The sequence below is a fragment of the Watersipora subatra genome, chromosome 6 (genome assembly GCF_963576615.1).
Source record: "Watersipora subatra chromosome 6, tzWatSuba1.1, whole genome shotgun sequence".
Lineage (NCBI taxonomy): Eukaryota > Metazoa > Bryozoa > Gymnolaemata > Cheilostomatida > Watersiporidae > Watersipora > Watersipora subatra.
Genome location: NC_088713.1, coordinates 16,678,423 through 16,694,242, shown reverse-complemented (window position 1 = coordinate 16,694,242; position 15,820 = coordinate 16,678,423). Strand labels below are relative to the sequence as shown.

Here is a 15,820-nt window from a genome sequence, read left to right as displayed (position 1 = left end):
TTTGGGTTAAGATAAAGATAGAAATATAACACTTGACTTAAGAGATGCTTTTATTATAGCTGATATTTGTGTCCAAATAGGTAAATGACTACTATTATAGGTGTGAACTCTTACACAAAATGTGAATAGAGCTACACGTTTGTAGAGAGTGTTGAGTGAAGTTTTGTGAACATAAATTTTCAGGTATAATAAATTAAAATATTAATGATTATTCATCGCTTTATTTTCTCACATGTATGATTGCCATAGATGGACTTCATTTTGTTTATGGTTCAATTTGTTCTAAACAGCACTGTCTGGTGTAAATAAAGTTGATATCTAATTGTCTATCTATCTACACAAAATATAAACCTATCAATGATGTTCGTTAGCATCTCTTAATACTCTAAAATATCCTTGAAGTACCTATGTGTATGTATGTGTATATGGATATGTATGTGTATCCTTGAAGTATATATATACACCATTGTTGAATGTATGGGTATGTATGTATATCCTTGATGTATGTATATGTATGCATATCGTTGATGCATTTATAGGTATGTATATCTTTGATGTATATGGATGTAAATCCTTAATGTCTTTGTGTAAGTGTATGCATATTGTTGATGAATCTATACACATGTATATGTAGCTTTAGTTTATATTGTGAAATGGATGTATATGTGTGATGTATTTTTGTATAAGTATATAATGTATATCCTTGATGTATTTATGTATATGTACATCGGTATATTATTGATGATGATGAACAGATCTGGGATGTTTTGAATCTTCAAGAGTTCACATTAGTGAAGACTTCAGTAAAGACTATAGCTACAATTCAAACATAATCTGACACTCTTAAACTTCCTAAAATTAAATGTTGGATCTCTGTTTAATTCAAGCAAGTGGCTTTAAGGCTCTGTGCTTGACATTTTATCTCGTAACTTTGGTCTGTATAAATACTCTGGTTTTTTCCAATAATGTAATCAGAGCACAAGTTTAATTCGTTTTAATCTGTAGTTCCTCTAGATATTCTGTGTTTTGAACAAAGTACAAGCTTTATATGTGACCACATTGACTTGTAATTTGTACAATTATATTATATCCAAAGACATTGTCTTTAAAATAAGTACCCATTACATAACTTTATTTGCTAGATTTTCAAAGATATTATTTTATTGAAAGTTTTCTCTCATAATTAAAGATAAAACGGCGTATAGTGTACTTATAAATAGTGTCCTACTTATCTCACTTCAACTGAAGACTTTAATATTGATGGACATTTCGTTTCAAAATGACGTTCATAAACATGTATACTATTTTTATGTATCGATTTTTACTGTTAAAAATTTTTGACAATGAGTCGGGTGTTTTTGATTTCACCAACCCTACACCCTCAGGTCATTAGCTGTATCTATTGCAAAGCCGGCTTTGCTTTACTTTGGTTTGTATTCTCATTTACGAAATAAGTCCCAATTAGTTCAATTTAGTTGGATGTCAAAAAAAAATGACCCTGACGTGACTTGAACACGCAACCTTCTGATCTGGAGTCAGACGCACTACCAATTGCACCACAGAGTCAAGATACAGGTGAATTAGCCAGATGACGGAACGAAATATATTCCACTTTTAGTCATAAAAATAAAAACACAAAAGAATGGACTACATTTGGGTTAAGATAAAGACAGAATTATAATACTTGACTTAAGAGATGCTTTTATTATAGCTGATATTTGTGTCCAAATAGGTAAATGACTACTATTATAGGTCAGAACTTTTACACAAAATGTGAATAGAGCTACACGTTTGTAGAGAGTTGAGTGAAGATTTGTGAACATAAACTTTCAGGTATAATAAATTAAAACATTGATGATTATTCATCGCTTTATTTTCTCACAAGTATGATTGCCATAGATGGACTTCATTTTGTTTATGGTTCATTTTGTTCTAAACAGCACTGTCTGGTGTGAATAAAGTTGATATCTAATTGTCTATCTATCTACACAAAATATAAACCTATCAATAATGTTTGTTAGCATCTCTTAATACTCTCAAATATCCTTGAAGTACCTATGTGTATGTATATGTATATGGATACGTATGTGTATCCCTGAAGTATATATATATACCATTCATGTATGTATGGGTATGTATGTATATCCTTGATGTATGTATATGTATGCATATCGTTGATGTATTTATAGGTATGTATATCTTTGATGTATATGGATGTAAATCCTTAATGTCTTTGTGTAAGTGTATGCATATTGTTGATGAATCTATACACATGTATATGTAGCTTTAGTTTATATTGTGAAATGGATGTATATGTGTGATGTATTTTTGTATAAGTATATAATGTATATCCTTGATGTATTTATGTATATGTACATCGGTATATTATTGATGATGATGAACAGATCTGGGATGTTTTGAATCTTCAAGAGTTCACATTAGTGAAGACTTCAGTAAAGACTATAGCTACAATTCAAACATAATCTGACACTCTTAAACTTCCTAAAATTAAATGTTGGATCTCTGTTTAATTCAAGCAAGTGGCTTTAAGGCTCTGTGCATGACATTTTATCTCGTAACTTTGGTCTGTATAAATACTTTGGTTTTTTCCAATAATCTAATCAGAGCACAAGTTTAATTCGTTTTAATCTGTAGTTCCTCTAGATATTCTGTGTTTTGAACAGAGTACAAGCTTTTTATGTGACCACATTGACTTGTAATTTTTACATTCATATTATATCCAAAGACATTGTATTTAAAATAAGTACCCATTACATAACTTTATTTGCTAGATTTTCAAAGATATTATTTTATTGAAAGTTTTCGCTCATATTTTAAAAATCAAACAACATAGAGTGTACTTATAAATAGAGTCCTATTGATCTTACTTCAACTGAAGACTTTAATATTGATGGACATTTCGTTTCAAAATGACGTTCATAAACATGTATATCATTTTCATATATCGATTTTTACTGTTAAAACTACTTGACAACACGTCGGGTGTCTCTGAATTCACCAATCCTACACTCTCAGGTAATTAGCTGTATTTATTGCAAAGCCGGCTTTGCTTTACTTTGGTTTGTATTCTCATTTACGAAATAAGTCAAAATCTGTTCAATTTAGTTGGATGTCAAAAAATAATGACCCTGACGTGACTTGAACACGCAACCTTCTGATCTGGAGTCAGACGCACTACCAATTGCGCCACAGAGTCAAGATACAGGTGAATTAGCCAGATGACGGAACGAAATATATTCCACTTTTAGTCATAAAAATAAAAACACAAAAGAATGGACTACATTTGGGTTAAGATAAAGATAGAAATATAACACTTGACTTAAGAGATGCTTTTATTATAGCTGATATTTGTGTCCAAATAGGTAAATGACTACTATTATAGGTGTGAACTCTTACACAAAATGTGAATAGAGCTACACGTTTGTAGAGAGCATTGAGTGAAGTTTTGTGAACATAAATTTTCAGGTATAATAAATTAAAATATTAATGATTATTCATCGCTTTATTTTCTCACATGTATGATTGCCATAGATGGACTTCATTTTGTTTATGGTTCATTTTGTTCTAAACAGCACTGTCTGGTGTAAATAAAGTTGATATCTAATTGTCTATCTATCTACACAAAATATAAACCTATCAATAATGTTTGTTAGCATCTCTTAATACTCTCAAATACCCTTTAAGTACCTATGTGTATGTATGTGTATATGGATACGTATGTGTATCCCTGAAGTATATATATATACCATTGATGTATGTATGGGTATGTATGTATATCCTTGATGTATGTATATGTATGCATATCGTTGATGCATTTATAGGTATGTATATCGTTGATGTATATGGATGTAAATCCTTAATGTCTTTGTGTAAGTGTATGCATATTGTTGATGAATCTATACACATGTATATGTAGCTTTAGTTTATAGTTGTAAATGTATGTATATGTGTGATGTATTTTTGTATAAGTATATAATGTATATCCTTGATGTATTTATGTATATGTACATCGGTATATTATTGATGATGATGAACAGATCTGGGATGTTTTGAATCTTCAAGAGTTCACATTAAGGAATACTTTAGTAAAGACTATAGCTACAATTCAACCGTAATCTGACACTCTTAAACTTCCTAAAATTAAATGTTGGCTCGCTGTTTAATTCAAGCAAGTGGCTTTAAAGCTCTGTGCTTGACATTTTATCTCGTAACTTTGGTCTGTATAAATACTCTGGTTTTTTCCAATAATCTAATCAGAGCACAAGTTTAATTCGTTTTAATCTGTAGTTCCTCTAGATAATCTGTGTTTGGAACAAAGTACAAGCTTTTTATTTGACCACATTGACTTGTAATTTTTACATTCATATTATATCCAAAGACATTGTATTTAAAATAAGTACCCATTACATAACTTTATTTGCTAGATTTTCAAAGATATTATTTTATTGAAAGTTTTCGCTCATATTTTAAAAATCAAACAACATAGAGTGTACTTATAAATAGAGTCCTATTGATCTTACTTCAACTGAAGACTTTAATATTGATGGACATTTCGTTTCAAAATGACGTTCATAAACATGTATATCATTTTCATATATCGATTTTTACTGTTAAAACTACTTGACAACACGTCGGGTGTCTCTGAATTCACCAATCCTACACTCTCAGGTAATTAGCTGTATTTATTGCAAAGCCGGCTTTGCTTTACTTTGGTTTGTATTCTCATTTACGAAATAAGTCAAAATCTGTTCAATTTAGTTGGATGTCAAAAAATAATGACCCTGATGTGACTTGAACACGCAACCTTCTGATCTGGAGTCAGACGCGCTACCAATTGCACCACAGAATCAAGATACAGGTGAATTAGCCAGATGACGGAACGAAATATATTCCACTTTTAGTCATAAAAATAAAAACACAAAAGAATGGACTACATTTGGGTTAAGATAAAGATAGAAATATAACACTTGACTTAAGAGATGCTTTTATTATAGCTGATATTTGTGTCCAAATAGGTAAATGACTACTATTATAGGTGTGAACTCTTACACAAAATGTGAATAGAGCTACACGTTTGTAGAGAGTGTTGAGTGAAGTTTTGTGAACATAAATTTTCAGGTATAATAAATTAAAATATTAATGATTATTCATCGCTTTATTTTCTCACATGTATGATTGCCATAGATGGACTTCATTTTGTTTATGGTTCAATTTGTTCTAAACAGCACTGTCTGGTGTAAATAAAGTTGATATCTAATTGTCTATCTATCTACACAAAATATAAACCTATCAATGATGTTCGTTAGCATCTCTTAATACTCTAAAATATCCTTGAAGTACCTATGTGTATGTATGTGTATATGGATATGTATGTGTATCCTTGAAGTATATATATACACCATTGTTGAATGTATGGGTATGTATGTATATCCTTGATGTATGTATATGTATGCATATCGTTGATGCATTTATAGGTATGTATATCTTTGATGTATATGGATGTAAATCCTTAATGTCTTTGTGTAAGTGTATGCATATTGTTGATGAATCTATACACATGTATATGTAGCTTTAGTTTATAGTTGTAAATGTATGTATATGTGTGATGTATTTTTGTATAAGTATATAATGTATATCCTTGATGTATTTATGTATATGTACATCGGTATATTATTGATGATGATGAACAGATCTGGGATGTTTTGAATCTTCAAGAGTTCACATTAGTGAAGACTTCAGTAAAGACTATAGCTACAATTCAAACATAATCTGACACTCTTAAACTTCCTAAAATTAAATGTTGGATCTCTGTTTAATTCAAGCAAGTGGCTTTAAAGCTCTGTGCATGACATTTTATCTCGTAACTTTGGTCTGTATAAATACTTTGGTTTTTTCCAATAATCTAATCAGAGCACAAGTTTAATTCGTTTTAATCTGTAGTTCCTCTAGATAATCTGTGTTTGGAACAAAGTACAAGCTTTTTATGTGACCACATTGACTTGTAATTTTTACATTTATATTATATCCAAAGACATTGTCTTTAAAATAAGTACCCATTACATAACTTTATTTGCTAGATTTTCAAAGATATTATTTTATTGAAAGTTTTCTCTCATATTTTAAAAATCAAACAACATAGAGTGTACTTATAAATAGAGTCCTATTGATCTTACTTCAACTGAAGACTTTAATATTGATGAACATTTCGTTTCAAAATGACGTTCATAAGCATGTATATCATTTTCATATATCGATTTTTACTGTTAAAACTACTTGACAACACGTCGGGTGTCTCTGAATTCACCAATCCTACACTCTTAGGTAATTAGCTGTATTTATTGCAAAGCCGGCTTTGCTTTACTTTGGTTTGTATTCTCATTTACGAAATAAGTCAAAATTAGTTCAATTTAGTTGGATGTCAAAGAATAATGACCCTGACGTGACTTGAACACGCAACCTTCTGATCTGGAGTCAGACGCGCTACCAATTGCGCCACAGAATCAAGATACAGGTGAATTAGCCAGATGACGGAACGAAATATATTCCACTTTTAGTCATGAAAATAAAAACACAAAAGAATGGACTACATTTGGGTTAAGATAAAGACAGAATTATAATACTTGACTTAAGAGATGCTTTTATTATAGCTGATATTTGTGTCCAAATAGGTAAATGACTACTATTATAGGTGTGAACTCTTATACAAAATGTGAATAGAGCTACACGTTTGTAGAGAGCATTGAGTGAAGTTTTGTGAACATAAACTTTCAGGTATAATAATTTAAAATATTAATGATTATTCATCGCTTTGATTTCTCACATGTATGATTGCCATAGATGGACTTCATTTTGTTTATGGTTCAATTTGTTCTAAACAGCACTGTCTGGTGTAAATAAAGTTGATATCTAATTGTCTATCTATCTACACAAAATATAAACCTATCAATGATGTTCGTTAGCATCTCTTAATACTCTAAAATATCCTTGAAGTACCTATGTGTATGTATGTGTATATGGATATGTATGTGTATCCTTGAAGTATATATATACACCATTGATGAATGTATGGGTATGTATGTATATCCTTGATGTATGTATATGTATGCATATCGTTGATGTATTTATAGGTATGTATATCTTTGATGTATATGGATGTAAATCCTTAATGTCTTTGTGTAAGTGTATGCATATTGTTGATGAATCTATACACATGTATATGTAGCTTTAGTTTATAGTTGTAAATGTATGTATATGTGTGATGTATTTTTGTATAAGTATATAATGTATATCCTTGATGTATTTATGTATATGTACATCGGTATATTATTGATGATGATGAACAGATCTGGGATGTTTTGAATCTTCAAGAGTTCACATTAGTGAAGACTTCAGTAAAGACTATAGCTACAATTCAAACATAATCTGACACTCTTAAACTTCCTAAAATTAAATGTTGGATCTCTGTTTAATTCAAGCAAGTGGCTTTAAGGCTCTGTGCTTGACATTTTATCTCGTAACTTTGGTCTGTATAAATACTTTGGTTTTTTCCAATAATCTAATCAGAGCACAAGTTTAATTCGTTTTAATCTGTAGTTCCTCTAGATATTCTGTGTTTTGAACAGAGTACAAGCTTTTTATGTGACCACATTGACTTGTAATTTTTACATTCATATTATATCCAAAGACATTGTATTTAAAATAAGTACCCATTACATAACTTTATTTGCTAGATTTTCAAAGATATTATTTTATTGAAAGTTTTCGCTCATATTTTAAAAATCAAACAACATAGAGTGTACTTATAAATAGAGTCCTATTGATCTTACTTCAACTGAAGACTTTAATATTGATGGACATTTCGTTTCAAAATGACGTTCATAAACATGTATATCATTTTCATATATCGATTTTTACTGTTAAAACTACTTGACAACACGTCGGGTGTCTCTGAATTCACCAATCCTACACTCTCAGGTAATTAGCTGTATTTATTGCAAAGCCGGCTTTGCTTTACTTTGGTTTGTATTCTCATTTACGAAATAAGTCAAAATCTGTTCAATTTAGTTGGATGTCAAAAAATAATGACCCTGATGTGACTTGAACACGCAACCTTCTGATCTGGAGTCAGACGCGCTACCAATTGCACCACAGAATCAAGATACAGGTGAATTAGCCAGATGACGGAACGAAATATATTCCACTTTTAGTCATAAAAATAAAAACACAGAAGAATGGACTACATTTGGGTTAAGATAAAGATAGAAATATAACACTTGACTTAAGAGATGCTTTTATTATAGCTGATATTTGTGTCCAAATAGGTAAATGACTACTATTATAGGTGTGAACTCTTACACAAAATGTGAATAGAGCTACACGTTTGTAGAGAGTGTTGAGTGAAGTTTTGTGAACATAAATTTTCAGGTATAATAAATTAAAATATTAATGATTATTCATCGCTTTATTTTCTCACATGTATGATTGCCATAGATGGACTTCATTTTGTTTATGGTTCAATTTGTTCTAAACAGCACTGTCTGGTGTAAATAAAGTTGATATCTAATTGTCTATCTATCTACACAAAATATAAACCTATCAATGATGTTCGTTAGCATCTCTTAATACTCTAAAATATCCTTGAAGTACCTATGTGTATGTATGTGTATATGGATATGTATGTGTATCCTTGAAGTATATATATACACCATTGTTGAATGTATGGGTATGTATGTATATCCTTGATGTATGTATATGTATGCATATCGTTGATGCATTTATAGGTATGTATATCTTTGATGTATATGGATGTAAATCCTTAATGTCTTTGTGTAAGTGTATGCATATTGTTGATGAATCTATACACATGTATATGTAGCTTTAGTTTATAGTTGTAAATGTATGTATATGTGTGATGTATTTTTGTATAAGTATATAATGTATATCCTTGATGTATTTATGTATATGTACATCGGTATATTATTGATGATGATGAACAGATCTGGGATGTTTTGAATCTTCAAGAGTTCACATTAGTGAAGACTTCAGTAAAGACTATAGCTACAATTCAAACATAATCTGACACTCTTAAACTTCCTAAAATTAAATGTTGGATCTCTGTTTAATTCAAGCAAGTGGCTTTAAAGCTCTGTGCATGACATTTTATCTCGTAACTTTGGTCTGTATAAATACTTTGGTTTTTTCCAATAATCTAATCAGAGCACAAGTTTAATTCGTTTTAATCTGTAGTTCCTCTAGATAATCTGTGTTTGGAACAAAGTACAAGCTTTTTATGTGACCACATTGACTTGTAATTTTTACATTTATATTATATCCAAAGACATTGTCTTTAAAATAAGTACCCATTACATAACTTTATTTGCTAGATTTTCAAAGATATTATTTTATTGAAAGTTTTCTCTCATATTTTAAAAATCAAACAACATAGAGTGTACTTATAAATAGAGTCCTATTGATCTTACTTCAACTGAAGACTTTAATATTGATGAACATTTCGTTTCAAAATGACGTTCATAAGCATGTATATCATTTTCATATATCGATTTTTACTGTTAAAACTACTTGACAACACGTCGGGTGTCTCTGAATTCACCAATCCTACACTCTTAGGTAATTAGCTGTATTTATTGCAAAGCCGGCTTTGCTTTACTTTGGTTTGTATTCTCATTTACGAAATAAGTCAAAATTAGTTCAATTTAGTTGGATGTCAAAGAATAATGACCCTGACGTGACTTGAACACGCAACCTTCTGATCTGGAGTCAGACGCGCTACCAATTGCGCCACAGAATCAAGATACAGGTGAATTAGCCAGATGACGGAACGAAATATATTCCACTTTTAGTCATGAAAATAAAAACACAAAAGAATGGACTACATTTGGGTTAAGATAAAGACAGAATTATAATACTTGACTTAAGAGATGCTTTTATTATAGCTGATATTTGTGTCCAAATAGGTAAATGACTACTATTATAGGTCTGAACTCTTATACAAAATGTGAATAGAGCTACACGTTTGTAGAGAGCATTGAGTGAAGTTTTGTGAACATAAACTTTCAGGTATAATAATTTAAAATATTAATGATTATTCATCGCTTTGATTTCTCACATGTATGATTGCCATAGATGGACTTCATTTTGTTTATGGTTCAATTTGTTCTAAACAGCACTGTCTGGTGTAAATAAAGTTGATATCTAATTGTCTATCTATCTACACAAAATATAAACCTATCAATGATGTTCGTTAGCATCTCTTAATACTCTAAAATATCCTTGAAGTACCTATGTGTATGTATGTGTATATGGATATGTATGTGTATCCTTGAAGTATATATATACACCATTGATGAATGTATGGGTATGTATGTATATCCTTGATGTATGTATATGTATGCATATCGTTGATGTATTTATAGGTATGTATATCTTTGATGTATATGGATGTAAATCCTTAATGTCTTTGTGTAAGTGTATGCATATTGTTGATGAATCTATACACATGTATATGTAGCTTTAGTTTATAGTTGTAAATGTATGTATATGTGTGATGTATTTTTGTATAAGTATATAATGTATATCCTTGATGTATTTATGTATATGTACATCGGTATATTATTGATGATGATGAACAGATCTGGGATGTTTTGAATCTTCAAGAGTTCACATTAGTGAAGACTTCAGTAAAGACTATAGCTACAATTCAAACATAATCTGACACTCTTAAACTTCCTAAAATTAAATGTTGGATCTCTGTTTAATTCAAGCAAGTGGCTTTAAGGCTCTGTGCTTGACATTTTATCTCGTAACTTTGGTCTGTATAAATACTTTGGTTTTTTCCAATAATCTAATCAGAGCACAAGTTTAATTCGTTTTAATCTGTAGTTCCTCTAGATATTCTGTGTTTTGAACAGAGTACAAGCTTTTTATGTGACCACATTGACTTGTAATTTTTACATTCATATTATATCCAAAGACATTGTATTTAAAATAAGTACCCATTACATAACTTTATTTGCTAGATTTTCAAAGATATTATTTTATTGAAAGTTTTCGCTCATATTTTAAAAATCAAACAACATAGAGTGTACTTATAAATAGAGTCCTATTGATCTTACTTCAACTGAAGACTTTAATATTGATGGACATTTCGTTTCAAAATGACGTTCATAAACATGTATATCATTTTCATATATCGATTTTTACTGTTAAAACTACTTGACAACACGTCGGGTGTCTCTGAATTCACCAATCCTACACTCTCAGGTAATTAGCTGTATTTATTGCAAAGCCGGCTTTGCTTTACTTTGGTTTGTATTCTCATTTACGAAATAAGTCAAAATCTGTTCAATTTAGTTGGATGTCAAAAAATAATGACCCTGATGTGACTTGAACACGCAACCTTCTGATCTGGAGTCAGACGCGCTACCAATTGCACCACAGAATCAAGATACAGGTGAATTAGCCAGATGACGGAACGAAATATATTCCACTTTTAGTCATAAAAATAAAAACACAAAAGAATGGACTACATTTGGGTTAAGATAAAGATAGAAATATAACACTTGACTTAAGAGATGCTTTTATTATAGCTGATATTTGTGTCCAAATAGGTAAATGACTACTATTATAGGTGTGAACTCTTACACAAAATGTGAATAGAGCTACACGTTTGTAGAGAGTGTTGAGTGAAGTTTTGTGAACATAAATTTTCAGGTATAATAAATTAAAATATTAATGATTATTCATCGCTTTATTTTCTCACATGTATGATTGCCATAGATGGACTTCATTTTGTTTATGGTTCAATTTGTTCTAAACAGCACTGTCTGGTGTAAATAAAGTTGATATCTAATTGTCTATCTATCTACACAAAATATAAACCTATCAATGATGTTCGTTAGCATCTCTTAATACTCTAAAATATCCTTGAAGTACCTATGTGTATGTATGTGTATATGGATATGTATGTGTATCCTTGAAGTATATATATACACCATTGTTGAATGTATGGGTATGTATGTATATCCTTGATGTATGTATATGTATGCATATCGTTGATGCATTTATAGGTATGTATATCTTTGATGTATATGGATGTAAATCCTTAATGTCTTTGTGTAAGTGTATGCATATTGTTGATGAATCTATACACATGTATATGTAGCTTTAGTTTATATTGTGAAATGGATGTATATGTGTGATGTATTTTTGTATAAGTATATAATGTATATCCTTGATGTATTTATGTATATGTACATCGGTATATTATTGATGATGATGAACAGATCTGGGATGTTTTGAATCTTCAAGAGTTCACATTAGTGAAGACTTCAGTAAAGACTATAGCTACAATTCAAACATAATCTGACACTCTTAAACTTCCTAAAATTAAATGTTGGATCTCTGTTTAATTCAAGCAAGTGGCTTTAAGGCTCTGTGCTTGACATTTTATCTCGTAACTTTGGTCTGTATAAATACTCTGGTTTTTTCCAATAATGTAATCAGAGCACAAGTTTAATTCGTTTTAATCTGTAGTTCCTCTAGATATTCTGTGTTTTGAACAAAGTACAAGCTTTATATGTGACCACATTGACTTGTAATTTGTACAATTATATTATATCCAAAGACATTGTCTTTAAAATAAGTACCCATTACATAACTTTATTTGCTAGATTTTCAAAGATATTATTTTATTGAAAGTTTTCTCTCATAATTAAAGATAAAACGGCGTATAGTGTACTTATAAATAGTGTCCTACTTATCTCACTTCAACTGAAGACTTTAATATTGATGGACATTTCGTTTCAAAATGACGTTCATAAACATGTATACTATTTTTATGTATCGATTTTTACTGTTAAAAATTTTTGACAATGAGTCGGGTGTTTTTGATTTCACCAACCCTACACCCTCAGGTCATTAGCTGTATCTATTGCAAAGCCGGCTTTGCTTTACTTTGGTTTGTATTCTCATTTACGAAATAAGTCCCAATTAGTTCAATTTAGTTGGATGTCAAAAAAAAATGACCCTGACGTGACTTGAACACGCAACCTTCTGATCTGGAGTCAGACGCACTACCAATTGCACCACAGAGTCAAGATACAGGTGAATTAGCCAGATGACGGAACGAAATATATTCCACTTTTAGTCATAAAAATAAAAACACAAAAGAATGGACTACATTTGGGTTAAGATAAAGACAGAATTATAATACTTGACTTAAGAGATGCTTTTATTATAGCTGATATTTGTGTCCAAATAGGTAAATGACTACTATTATAGGTCAGAACTTTTACACAAAATGTGAATAGAGCTACACGTTTGTAGAGAGTTGAGTGAAGATTTGTGAACATAAACTTTCAGGTATAATAAATTAAAACATTGATGATTATTCATCGCTTTATTTTCTCACAAGTATGATTGCCATAGATGGACTTCATTTTGTTTATGGTTCATTTTGTTCTAAACAGCACTGTCTGGTGTGAATAAAGTTGATATCTAATTGTCTATCTATCTACACAAAATATAAACCTATCAATAATGTTTGTTAGCATCTCTTAATACTCTCAAATATCCTTGAAGTACCTATGTGTATGTATATGTATATGGATACGTATGTGTATCCCTGAAGTATATATATATACCATTCATGTATGTATGGGTATGTATGTATATCCTTGATGTATGTATATGTATGCATATCGTTGATGTATTTATAGGTATGTATATCTTTGATGTATATGGATGTAAATCCTTAATGTCTTTGTGTAAGTGTATGCATATTGTTGATGAATCTATACACATGTATATGTAGCTTTAGTTTATATTGTGAAATGGATGTATATGTGTGATGTATTTTTGTATAAGTATATAATGTATATCCTTGATGTATTTATGTATATGTACATCGGTATATTATTGATGATGATGAACAGATCTGGGATGTTTTGAATCTTCAAGAGTTCACATTAGTGAAGACTTCAGTAAAGACTATAGCTACAATTCAAACATAATCTGACACTCTTAAACTTCCTAAAATTAAATGTTGGATCTCTGTTTAATTCAAGCAAGTGGCTTTAAGGCTCTGTGCATGACATTTTATCTCGTAACTTTGGTCTGTATAAATACTTTGGTTTTTTCCAATAATCTAATCAGAGCACAAGTTTAATTCGTTTTAATCTGTAGTTCCTCTAGATATTCTGTGTTTTGAACAGAGTACAAGCTTTTTATGTGACCACATTGACTTGTAATTTTTACATTCATATTATATCCAAAGACATTGTATTTAAAATAAGTACCCATTACATAACTTTATTTGCTAGATTTTCAAAGATATTATTTTATTGAAAGTTTTCGCTCATATTTTAAAAATCAAACAACATAGAGTGTACTTATAAATAGAGTCCTATTGATCTTACTTCAACTGAAGACTTTAATATTGATGGACATTTCGTTTCAAAATGACGTTCATAAACATGTATATCATTTTCATATATCGATTTTTACTGTTAAAACTACTTGACAACACGTCGGGTGTCTCTGAATTCACCAATCCTACACTCTCAGGTAATTAGCTGTATTTATTGCAAAGCCGGCTTTGCTTTACTTTGGTTTGTATTCTCATTTACGAAATAAGTCAAAATCTGTTCAATTTAGTTGGATGTCAAAAAATAATGACCCTGACGTGACTTGAACACGCAACCTTCTGATCTGGAGTCAGACGCACTACCAATTGCGCCACAGAGTCAAGATACAGGTGAATTAGCCAGATGACGGAACGAAATATATTCCACTTTTAGTCATAAAAATAAAAACACAAAAGAATGGACTACATTTGGGTTAAGATAAAGATAGAAATATAACACTTGACTTAAGAGATGCTTTTATTATAGCTGATATTTGTGTCCAAATAGGTAAATGACTACTATTATAGGTGTGAACTCTTACACAAAATGTGAATAGAGCTACACGTTTGTAGAGAGCATTGAGTGAAGTTTTGTGAACATAAATTTTCAGGTATAATAAATTAAAATATTAATGATTATTCATCGCTTTATTTTCTCACATGTATGATTGCCATAGATGGACTTCATTTTGTTTATGGTTCATTTTGTTCTAAACAGCACTGTCTGGTGTAAATAAAGTTGATATCTAATTGTCTATCTATCTACACAAAATATAAACCTATCAATAATGTTTGTTAGCATCTCTTAATACTCTCAAATACCCTTTAAGTACCTATGTGTATGTATGTGTATATGGATACGTATGTGTATCCCTGAAGTATATATATATACCATTGATGTATGTATGGGTATGTATGTATATCCTTGATGTATGTATATGTATGCATATCGTTGATGCATTTATAGGTATGTATATCGTTGATGTATATGGATGTAAATCCTTAATGTCTTTGTGTAAGTGTATGCATATTGTTGATGAATCTATACACATGTATATGTAGCTTTAGTTTATAGTTGTAAATGTATGTATATGTGTGATGTATTTTTGTATAAGTATATAATGTATATCCTTGATGTATTTATGTATATGTACATCGGTATATTATTGATGATGATGAACAGATCTGGGATGTTTTGAATCTTCAAGAGTTCACATTAAGGAATACTTTAGTAAAGACTATAGCTACAATTCAACCGTAATCTGACACTCTTAAACTTCCTAAAATTAAATGTTGGCTCGCTGTTTAATTCAAGCAAGTGGCTTTAAAGCTCTGTGCTTGACATTTTATCTCGTAACTTTGGTCTGTATAAATACT

The 15,820-nt window shown here is 30.2% G+C and overlaps 9 non-coding genes across 9 annotated transcripts; all 9 read right to left on the bottom strand.

The window, feature by feature from the left end:
• Positions 1 to 1,493: 1,493 nt before the first annotated feature.
• On the bottom strand, positions 1,494 to 1,566 carry Trnaw-cca (transfer RNA tryptophan (anticodon CCA)). Its single transcript has one exon. It is a non-coding gene; the product is annotated as a tRNA-Trp (tRNA).
• Positions 1,567 to 3,144: 1,578 nt separating this feature from the next.
• On the bottom strand, positions 3,145 to 3,217 carry Trnaw-cca (transfer RNA tryptophan (anticodon CCA)). The gene has a single exon. It is a non-coding gene; the product is annotated as a tRNA-Trp (tRNA).
• Positions 3,218 to 4,797: 1,580 nt separating this feature from the next.
• On the bottom strand, positions 4,798 to 4,870 carry Trnaw-cca (transfer RNA tryptophan (anticodon CCA)). Its single transcript has one exon. It is a non-coding gene; the product is annotated as a tRNA-Trp (tRNA).
• A 1,580-nt stretch (positions 4,871 to 6,450) lies between these two features.
• On the bottom strand, positions 6,451 to 6,523 carry Trnaw-cca (transfer RNA tryptophan (anticodon CCA)). Its single transcript has one exon. It is a non-coding gene; the product is annotated as a tRNA-Trp (tRNA).
• Positions 6,524 to 8,103: 1,580 nt separating this feature from the next.
• On the bottom strand, positions 8,104 to 8,176 carry Trnaw-cca (transfer RNA tryptophan (anticodon CCA)). The gene has a single exon. It is a non-coding gene; the product is annotated as a tRNA-Trp (tRNA).
• A 1,580-nt stretch (positions 8,177 to 9,756) lies between these two features.
• Positions 9,757 to 9,829, bottom strand: Trnaw-cca (transfer RNA tryptophan (anticodon CCA)). Its single transcript has one exon. It is a non-coding gene; the product is annotated as a tRNA-Trp (tRNA).
• A 1,580-nt stretch (positions 9,830 to 11,409) lies between these two features.
• On the bottom strand, positions 11,410 to 11,482 carry Trnaw-cca (transfer RNA tryptophan (anticodon CCA)). The gene has a single exon. It is a non-coding gene; the product is annotated as a tRNA-Trp (tRNA).
• Positions 11,483 to 13,061: 1,579 nt separating this feature from the next.
• Positions 13,062 to 13,134, bottom strand: Trnaw-cca (transfer RNA tryptophan (anticodon CCA)). The gene has a single exon. It is a non-coding gene; the product is annotated as a tRNA-Trp (tRNA).
• A 1,578-nt stretch (positions 13,135 to 14,712) lies between these two features.
• Positions 14,713 to 14,785, bottom strand: Trnaw-cca (transfer RNA tryptophan (anticodon CCA)). Its single transcript has one exon. It is a non-coding gene; the product is annotated as a tRNA-Trp (tRNA).
• Positions 14,786 to 15,820: the final 1,035 nt, after the last annotated feature.